Raw genomic sequence first — 11,448 nt, forward strand, 5'->3', positions numbered from 1 at the left:
TCGGCAATGCAGTGAGTTGGAAATAACAGAGTTAAAAAAAAAAAAAAAATGTCAAACGGCGCGAGTTTAAAAGCCACTCTTCCAAAAGCACGTTGCAAACAAAACAAGCCCATGGCAGAAAATCGAGAGAATGTTGATGTAAATTCGTAGTTAATGCAAAGGTCCAGTTATTGAAGCATATTTTTGAAACACTTTTTTTTTAAAGTCAAAACTGAAGGACTCATCGAATTTCTTTCCGTCCCGATCTCCGTCTCGGAAATTTTGTCCAAGACGGAAATCCGTCCTGGGACGGAAGGTCTTGCACCCATGGGGGAAAGCTTCACAATATGGATCTTGCCGGGCTCATTTTTGGTCCATTTTTTTCAACCGCCATACTCTTCTGCATTATGAAACTCTAAGGAGTACATACTAAAAAGTCAGTTTATTGGTTACTTCTGCCATAATTTATAGTTGATTCTCATGGCGGAAGTCATGGTGGGTTGTTTTTTTATTAAATAATTAGCTGCATTGCCGGGTTTCTCATGCTTAAATTTTAATTAATTAATTTTTCAAAATTTATACAGTGAAGCACCGTTTATGCATTTTTGCAGGGACTGTATGAAAAAAGCGTACAAATGAAAAAACGTATAACAGGTATAGTTTAACGTGTATTAGACTCTACAGGGACCAATATTAAAAACGTATAATTGATAAAAACGTATAAAAGAGAAATGTATAAACGGTGCTTCACTGTATTAATATTTTAATTAATCAATGAAAAACAACCACCATTACTTCCACCATTACAATTAACTATAAATTATGGCAGAAGTAACCAATAAATTGACTTTTTTATTATGTATTCCATCAATTTTTTTAACGCATAAGAGAAGGGGGATTGAAAACAAATGGACCAAAAATGAGCCCAGCAAGATCCATATTGTTAATATATGAGCTTTCCCCAACTAAAATCCATTGACAGAATTTGGTCTTTATATTTTGCATACTCAAGTACCACCAGCGCCTGCACTGACTTAGATTATTATCACTGTTCTTCTGCTTGCTTAAAGTGTACAATTTTGTCAAAAATTTTGGGGGATTATCAACCCCACAGCAACATCCAAAATTGATAGTTCTGCTATCCAATATTCAAGAAATTATAAAGTATATTGAATAACTAAACATTCCAGTTGATCAAGGATCTCTAAATAATGTCAACTTTTCAAATATCTTAAAGCAAAGGCAATTCTTCAAAACATTAGATGCTTGGTTTTAAACATTATAGAACTTAAAATGTAATTTAGAAAAAAAAAAAAAAAAACTAAGCAAAAGTAAGCATATTCCTTTAATGTAACATTAATGACAGAAAAAAAAAAGAAAACTGGTATCTAAGCAGTATCTGACGGGTGAAAAGAAAATTAATTCTATAAATCAATAGCATTAGTAATGGATACTAAAAGTACTCATAAAAATCAAGTAAAGCAAAATAACCAATTCAATTCATCACAAAAGATTACATAAAATATATATCTTAGAAAAATAACCTTCTTTTACATTTTACAAACTTACTTCTTCTATAAGAATGGAGAATAATCTTGTTATATGCAGCAGCTTTTAATAATGCCCTTCGTTTCCCAATAGGATCCTGGAAAAATATTTTTTGTCATTAACACACTATATTTGTCAACTAATTCTTACATGCTCAAAAATTTTAAATGAGTACTTACACTTCATTAAGAAAAACTTAAAATAATATGTTTAATTATCTGCATGGAAACATAATAGGACATTTAAAACAAATAATTTGCTTCCAGTAACCACTCAGCGTAAGAACTCGAAGAAATTATTAAAAATCACTCTTAAAGACATATGCCTAACTAAGAGGCACATACGTCTAACAAATTAAAACCATCCATTGATAAGGAGATATTTCCTAATCAAGAACAAGTGTTTTAATAAATGAATAGAGCATTTTAACTATTAAAAGCATTTACATCATGGACACAAGGTAACTCAATGAAAGTAAAAAACCTCAGTTGCAAACCCCTGAGGTAACCCCTTTAAGTTTCTGTTATAGAGGATGATTATGTAGTCTTGACAGGGTTCGAAAATATCATGATATTTTCCAAAAAATCGAAAATATCCAATATTTTGATATGTATCCGATATTTTCAATCAGCACAAACTTAAGTCTTTAAAATAGTAAATGCATCCTCAAATCACTCTTAAATTATTATTATAATATGTAGACTTAAAATTAAGGGAACTTTCATTATTTATATTTAATATTTCATTTTACAATTTTATCAATTTTAATGGAGTTAATTTAGCATTAGCTGTTTTACTCATTTTCCTTCTATTAGTCACTTTTACACAGTTATATGATTCAGAAATAAAAAATATGCATCTGTCACTGCACAGTCATAAGGCACTTTTTTTTTCTGACCAACATGTAATATTTAATTAGGCACTTTTAATATAATTAAAATTTTAACATAACTGATAATTTTATGAATATAAAACAAAAAAGAATTACTTTGCTGCATTAATAATGCATTAATACATCTTAGAAATATGGTACATAACTTTTTGGTTATTTTTAATAATAAATGAACAACATTAGTATGATTAATATAATTTTTACATTGAAAATACCATAGTTGAAAAAATAAATATAAAAAATATCAAAATATCATGATATTTTCAAAATAAATATCGGATATACATCCTGATATATATCATGATATATATCGACTGATATGTAACGGCGAACCCTGAGTCTTGAACTAAAAAAGAAGGAGTTTTGAAGGAGTTAAAACCAAAATAAAGGAGTTTGAAGGGCCGTTCAAAAAAATTTCATAAATGAAGGAGTATTGGAGAAGTTTTGAAGGAGCGTACGAACCCTGTGGATCACATATAAACACAATTAAAAAATGCAGGACAAGCATCATGTTAAAAAAAAAAAATTAAACTCATACCTATAACCCCCGTAAAATAGTCTGTCTGCTGGAAGTGCCTTCGTTGACAGCGGCCTGGTATGCTCTCCTATTACACGTATCCTCCAAGACAAAAAAACAAAATTTCTTTGATGATTCATCTGGCAGAAATAACTGCTTACTTCACGTGCGTTGGAGAGCTGCACATTTTCCCATTATTTGCATAACTCAAAACCATGCGCTAACATTGAAATTAGAATAAATTTCTGACCATGCCTTCTTGGAGTTGCATTTTCAATGTCAAATACTGCATTTAAATTAGTTTAAGAAATTTAAGGTCAAAACTAATTTGTGTCTCTAACAGTATTTAAGTTAATCCAATTGCGAATAAGTTTTTGGCAAGTACTACCGTTATTATAAAACGAATAATTAAACAAATTGCAATAGATAAAAATAATAATTTCAAAAACGCATATGAAAGAAGCACAGTACCTGATCTTCGCTACTAGTACCAGGTGGATCTGGTTCAAGAGCACTAGAAAATATGAATAAACAACTTATTAGAAATACTAATTTTAGTCGTTTTAGTTCTATTTTGAAGATATGTAAAACATAACTAAGGTAGGCAAAAACATAGCAGATTTAAAACTAAACACACACACACACAAAATTGCTTATAGCTTAAATAGATAATTTATGATAACTGTTTTGAAGATGGCACTAAAAAGGGCTAAAAGTTTAATTTTCTTTTCTTTTTTTTAAAAATTAATCTTTCTTTCTGTAACATCATTTCTATACATTAAAAAAGTGATTTTCAGATAGCCTTCAGGAAAGAGGTGAGCGCTGCCTATTGGATACTTTAAAACCTTGGGCATTGAAAAACCTGCAATTACAGCATTTAAACTGTTTTGTCAGACTAACAGCATAAAAAAAAATGTATGCTTGTGTTGCCTGCATGGTCTTGCAACATGAACAACTTTTCAACACACTACCCAAACAAAAGGCAAGGTGCATTTCTCCACAAACGATTAAATTAATTTTATTGCATAAATTATATTTTTATTTTGGTTCATATTAAATTAAAATATAACTTAAAAACTTCCATGTCACAAAATTTGTATTTTGAGAATTTTTTTTTTTTTGTGTGTCCTTGACATTCAAGATGGACGGATTCAAATGTAAATTCTGTGCCTCAGAGTCAGACTAGCGTAAGATCAAAATATGCAATTTTCAATTTATTAGAGCATTGTATGTATAATCCTATTCTACATCGAGCCATGTGAAGGTAATTTTAAAAAATAATCCTTTGTAATTACCGTATTTTACCATATAAATTACTGCATAATCCGCAGGTCCTAAAATCGGCCTGAAGAAAAATAGGCTTCGTATAATCCGCGGATAATGCGATGTAAAAAAATAAAGTTTGAATTTAACATACCATTTGAGCAACTAAACTAAAAACGTGAAAAAGTAATTACTTTGAAGGCATAATCAAAATTAATCTGAAATATAATCTAAAATATAATGATTTCTTCTTGAAATCTTGATTATAGTATGCTAATTACTTGAAAAACAAAGAGTCAAGACAAAGGAGCAAGTGGTCTAATTTTGTGCAAATGGCCATTTATTTCACTGTAATCTTGCTTATTTTACATGACCTGAATCGCCAAGAGGAGAACATTCAAGCAACATAAAATAACCAACATACAGGCAGGCAGCGAGGAAGAACAAGCATGCTTTGTAAAATAAACAACATTCAGTCGGCGTACGGTCTCGATCGGTGAATCCTACTGTAAAAATATTCAGGTTCAATGCATTGGTGTTAAGGGGGGGGGGGGAGAATCACAGATAATCCACGGCTGCATATAATCTGCACCTCATAAACTTTGCCTTTTTTAGCAGATAATCCGCAGATGATATGCAGGAAAATACGGTATTTACCAGTAATAACCGAGCATGTGTCCCATCCTTTGCTTGATTCAGACAAACGTTTCCCCTCTCTCCTTTAAAGTAGCGATTATGTGACTTACTCTAGTCTGGCTCTGAGGTACAGATCTGTAAAGGCAGTGTAAAAGAACATAAAAAACAAACAAGATGTTAAGCCTTTATATGCACAGTAATTTTTACCACAACGTAACTTTTTCTAATGTATCAAATAGCTTATTCTATGAAACAAACACTTGAAACTTGAAAAGGTGCAATTTTGACAAATACATACTTCAGAAATGCTTGGAATGGTTTATTGTGCTGAACTGCATAAGGATTCATTACTGTAACAGCAGCACTCATATCTTTTTCATACTCTGTCTTCACTATTTTCAGCTCCTAAAAAATAAATATTTACAATAATGAAGAATTATTTATGTTTCTTAAAAAATGCTATGAAAACAATTAAAGTATGGTATTTCACAAAAAAATCCTTTTTTTTTAACAGTAACTTTAATATTGGCAAGGAAAACTGAACACTACATAATTAACATTTTTTGAAAAGGTTCAAAATTTGATGAGCAAGGGGATACAAAGCTGGGGACGGATAAATTGAATAGGATCAATCAAGTTGTGGTGGGATTTGAAGTGGGAAAAGGCATGGAATGTCAAGAATGAAATTTTATCTCTTTAACTCAAAGTATTTTTTCCATCTTCTCAATAACTCATTTATTTTTCCCATTCACTCAAAAAAATTTCAATCCCTCAAAACTCGATTTTCAAACTCCTACATGTCTTTTACTTTGTTATCTCCCCCGTTTACAAGCTCTTAAGAAGAAAAACGCATCCTTGGGCCTTTTCTTTTGTTTGTAATTTTCACAGTTTTGTTCACTACAGGTATGTGGGAGAGGAGACATGTTTCAGCTGCTGTTTTCTGTCAGCAGTGGATAATGGTTGAGTTTCTAGAATAAACATTCTCTAAACCTGAGTGACCAGTTCTCAGAACACAACTCTTTCTCGTTCTAGTCTTCATCTTCCTACTTTTCTTAGTAGTGCTGCAAGGAAGCTGAGGTTTATTTTTCATCGAATTATGGTGACAAAACGAAAATGCACATTTTCTATTGCAGAGAAAAAACAGGGGATTGATGCAGTTGAAAAAGGGGGAAAGAAAAAGATTGATATTGTGAAGGAGTTTGGCATTCCGAGCAGTGCACTCTCAACCATTCTAAAAAACAAAGAGACTACTCTTAAAAATTTTGATGATTATCAAGGGAATCGAAAAAGATTGGGGAATATCCAGAAGTTCAAAATGCTTGAAAATGATAATGCAGTGTTGGGCCCAGAACATTCCACCTGGTGGAAACATATTGAGAGAAAAAGCAGAGGATTTCGGGAAGCAACTCGGCTTTACAAATTTCAAAGCGAGCAGCAGTTAATTTTAAAATTTTAAGAAAAGAAACAACATCACATTTTTACAGAATTTGTGGAGAAAGAGGCAGCGTAAGCCAAGAAGTCTGCAAAGAATGAAAGAAATCATTGTCTTCAATTCTAAAAGAGCTATTTCCCATCAGGAAAGTGTAATTGACGTGGAAAGAAAAAAGAATACCCGTTAAACTTTTCTTGACAGTTATTTTAAATAAAGTATGGTGAGTTCTTATTTTGAAATCGATTTTGTCAATGAGGTACATTATATTAAATGGAATGATTTTTTGGAAGATTTTTGATAACTTGAATTTTTTCAATCTTCCCTTCAATTTCGAGTTAGCGAGAGTCAACTGTATTACTTAAATTGATTTATAAAGCTTTAGCAATACTAATTGGGGTTATATTGAATGAATACAGTTTCAAGCCTCTCTTTTAAAGCAATATTTTTCAGTAAATTTTCTAAATTACCTCAAAGCATGACTCTAAATCTTCTTGTATCTTACAAGCCTTAGTCATGGCTTCACCTCTAACTTCTCTTGATATCTCTGGATTCAAATCCACGTCTACTTCCCGCTTGGAAAGAAGAGGACCCATCTGCAACATAATTTATGATTTTGAAACTTAAAGGAGTTTTATTGAAGATCACAAGTCAAAACTTGATGAAATTTTTTGTTGTTATTAACCCCTTCCTGTTCGCTCCCATAAAAATGCTGTGCTGGGGTTTCGACCTCCATTTCTCGCTCCCATGATATTGCCGTGCTGGGGTGTGCAATATTAATGCGACGAAACTATTAAAACCAATTCATTTATTTTGCCCGGAATACATATTATTTTTCTCTTTACACACTAGATAGCAGCACCAGTCTATTTTAAATGTAATTGCAGAGGTGAAGAAAGGAAATTTGGTACTAACTTACCAGACTGTGACGTTGGCCTCTGTATCTCAAGCTTTGAAATTTACCACACAAGAAAAATTTACTTATCCTTACTTATATTACACAAAGGATTAATAAAATTCTTTTTTAATGTTTAAAATATGTATTTCTTAAAATTTCGCTGCTTGCTTGGGCTTGCTTGTTGACTTTTCATAAAATTTTAAATTTTTTTAAAACTTCAATCTAAAAAATATTGAAAATGAAAAATTGAATGCACATGTTGTTCATACACTTATTTTTATATCATTTTCTTAAATTAAAAAAATAGACACTTATATGACCGTTTTCTTGAAAATTTTATTCGATTCTTAAGGGGTTAAACTGACTTAACCAGAGTGGATATTCATTTCTTAAAGTCTCACTGAATACACTTTTTAAAATTCAGTCTCTTGCATTAGCTTTTTTTCATCCAAGATGGGAAAGTGGTTTCCTTAGAAGCTATTTAATGCGCTGATGCGGCATCTATTCTGTGGGACTGTTTTCCAACACATTAAAAATAACACATTCCATTAGGGAGAGACAACACAAACAAAGAAAATCCAATTTTGTTAGACTGGGAGGTTTATGAGCCGGGGAAGATTATGATTTCTCCCTGTAAATCAAGGCAACTGGAAAACTTCATATGTTGCCCATTTTGGCAGCAAGAGGCGCTGAACTCCAGTAGCCGCTCACATATCCACTAATGACAATGTTTCATATTTGGTTTATTTTGATTGTTTTTGAACATAGAGGTAATTAGGAGTGAAATCCGAGGCAATTGAGGTCAGGGTTGGCTGGATTGGACCCAATTGGTTTTTTTGAACAAACCCATTTAAAAAAACCCATTATTTAGCCCATTTTTGGGTTTTTAAAAATTTTCTGAGAAGTTTTTTAAAAAATTACTTAATTTAAATACTTTCACAATTTAAACTTCTTTTTTATTTGTTCTTCACCACAGACAATGGACATAAAATATAAATTTTGAACTTTAATAGCATTTTTTAACTCTTAACGGCATTAAAAAAATACTTCAAAGATTTTAAATAAATGCATTTAACTTTTTTCTTTAACTGATCTATAAATTACTCAAATTATCTTGACTAAGTCCTGTTACGTCTGATTTTCTCAATATTTGTAAATTGTACAGAGGAAACTACGCTAGCTAAAAGGCTTTCATGTGAATTATTTTCTGCAAACCAACACGTCACAAATCTCGAATAAACAAGGTATATTTTGTAGAAATTAACAGGTTTTACAAACGGTCAGACAGAAAACAAAATAGGATGTACAGTATTTTCATTATCTTACAAAAAAATTTAATATTTCTTACTCTGTACACATAAATAGAAAAACGGCAACATAAAATTCAAAGAAATGTCTTGATTAAGCTGGAATTCAGTAAAAAGGGATTTAAACCACTTAAGATTTAACAGCAGTTTAGCATAACAAAATGAAATACAATAAAGTAAAATGCAAAAAAAAAAAAAAGTAGTAATTACAAAAGGAACAATAGATTTTATCACTCGAGAAGTAACTTTTCCTTAACTGTTGGTAATCATGGAAACTGAAAAATATGAAACTTCACCATTCTTGGGTTTTGTTGTCTTTTATACTTTTTTTCCAGAAAACGCTGAATTTTCCAGCTTTTATATCCAAAGACAATTTTTGTGCTTTTCCATATACTTACGCAACAATATGCTACAAGTACCACACATTTTCCCTGAAAAAAGACAAAAAACCCACATTTCTTTTAACTCGCGAGAACTCGCGCCGTTATTCGTCACACAAGTACTCGCGCGGGGTCGAAAACGACCCCAGTATTTCTTTTTTTTCTTCCTTTTAATTTTTGCACGAATTCTTTATTTTATTTTATTTGTTTATGTTTCTCCACCAACAAAGACTTCTACAATAATTATTTTTTTTTATTTGAAATGCATAAAGAAAGATTTTTATGAATCCGTGCGTTTATAGCAGCAACGTTCAGAATGCAAAAAAATACTATCATGGGCCTTCGATTTGTTATCCTTTCCGTGCTGTAGAATGCCGCCATTTGATCAACAACATCCACTGCGCACTTCGTCATATTATAAAATGTAATCATCTTTGGTTTATTTTTCACAGCTGTATCCTCATCAAGAGTGTCATCGTTATGCATCGCTGACAATAGTAAAACACATTTTCCTTTCTTTGGAAGTTATGAGAGGATTGTGCAATCTTTTTGGAATCCAAACAATGAAGAACGCATTTCACGTTTCTTCTTATTTACGAATTCAACAGGGATTTCTTTTTTATTTTTTCGCAATGTTCCTACTATTGTAAAATTTTTAGAAATCAAATCTTTGGCCCAAAGGAAAACTAGTGTACCAGTAATCTGTGGTAACGTTTCTACCTGTATTGTACAGTGGCTCTACAAGTCTTTTTACAACGTCAATCGGCTTGTTCGATTTGTTGCTATTTTTACCACAGTAGATTTCCATAGATGAAGTATAAAAAGTTCTTGCATCGACTATTGCAAATAGTTTTATTCCATATTTCGCGGGCTTGTTTGGCATATACTGTCTAAAGGCACAGCGACCCCGAAACGGTTCCAGTTTTTCGTCAATGGTCACATATTCCCCTAAAGTATAATTTTCTTTGCAGTTTGCATCGAAAGCTTCAAATATTTCATTTATTGCAGCCAGTTTATTGTTTTGTTTCTTTGAATCTCTGGTATGTACATCATCAAAGCGTAAACATCTCATCAAAAAAAAAAAAAGAAAACGGTTGTATGACATTACACAACGAAATATTTCGATTCTTGTTCCGTCAGTAGCCCATAATTCCCTTACATTTAGATGAGAAGACTTGTGAAGCCCTCCTAAATATAATAGGTCAAATAAAACCTTAATTTCCACCGAATATGTGCATTTTGCATCCCTGAGTCTTGAGTAATTTTTTGAAATGTCATGTATAAAAATATTCGTGCATTCTACTATTTGATTAATCATTTTATCATCGATAAAAACGCTCCAGCTCTCAAAGACATCACTGACATTTTTGGAGTTTCCTTTTGGCCCAGGAAGATGCGTAATTGTATTTCGAGCTGGAGCACGGAAATTAGCCCAAAATTTTGTTTTTTGCCAAATAGTTTCTGCATCTCTTCCAACAAAGGTGTCATCTCTATCGGGATCAGCAGAACTTTCAATTCCTGAAAATTCGCACTCACTGTCGTGGTCACCGAAGTTTTCTTGATCACTAAAACATTCATCGTCTGGAATGACCTCTTCATCACTTTCCACATCGGCTAATAATTTGCGGAGACGCTCCATCTCTTGCTCATATGGAGTCGGCATGCTTTCTTTGTAATAATTATTACAAACAAAATTGAAAAATATGGATTAGAAAGGACAAATCTAAATTATCATTGTCAACCGCACGCGTGTGCACTCAAAATCATGACTAAAAGAAGGATTGCTGAAAACTACTTCCGTTTCCCAACCTTTTTTTCTAAATTCATTGAATGCATTGCATTGGAAATAATTCCAAACACCTCTTCCGCTTCGAGAATTTTACTGACGTCAGTACTCGCGCGGGGTCGAAAAAGACCCCACTCTCAAAACCCCCCTTGTTTACAAGAACTGAAAGGAGGTAAGAAAATTCCAAGCACACCCACACATCAATCAAGGACACAATCCCAGCTACTCAGAAAATGATTTCTTTAGCTGTCCATGAAATTCCAAGAAATGGAAACAAAAAATGGCTGGGGTCGTTTACGACCCCGTGCGAGCTCTCGCGAGTTAAAAAACCCAGCTCTAGTTGGGTTTTTTGGGTTTCTCGGGTTACTGAAAACTGGTACTATTCGGAAAATTCCTCTAGCTTTAAAATTTATGTATACATGGAAGACGCAAGGAGGAGCACTTTTTACTTCTTTACTAATAATAAAGCTGAAAGTCTATCTTGATGTCCGGAGGATGTCTGGATGTCTGGTCTCTGTGACGCGCATAGTGCCTAGACCGTTCGGCCGATTTTCATGAAATTTGCCACAAAGTTAGTTTGTAGCATGGGGGTGTGCACCTCGAACCGATTTTTCGAAAATTCGATGTGGTTCTGTTTCTATTCCAATTTTAAGAACAAAACCATCATAAGATGAACGAGTAAATTACGAAATTATCATAATGTGGAACTGTAACATGGGTACAAGTCAATTGGCGAGAAAATTTACCATACATAATTTGTAAATACACAGGTGAACCAAAAGACCTTTTAATTTTTCTACTACGGGCAAAGCC

Source organism: Uloborus diversus, chromosome 9 (genome assembly GCF_026930045.1).
Source record: "Uloborus diversus isolate 005 chromosome 9, Udiv.v.3.1, whole genome shotgun sequence".
Lineage (NCBI taxonomy): Eukaryota > Metazoa > Arthropoda > Arachnida > Araneae > Uloboridae > Uloborus > Uloborus diversus.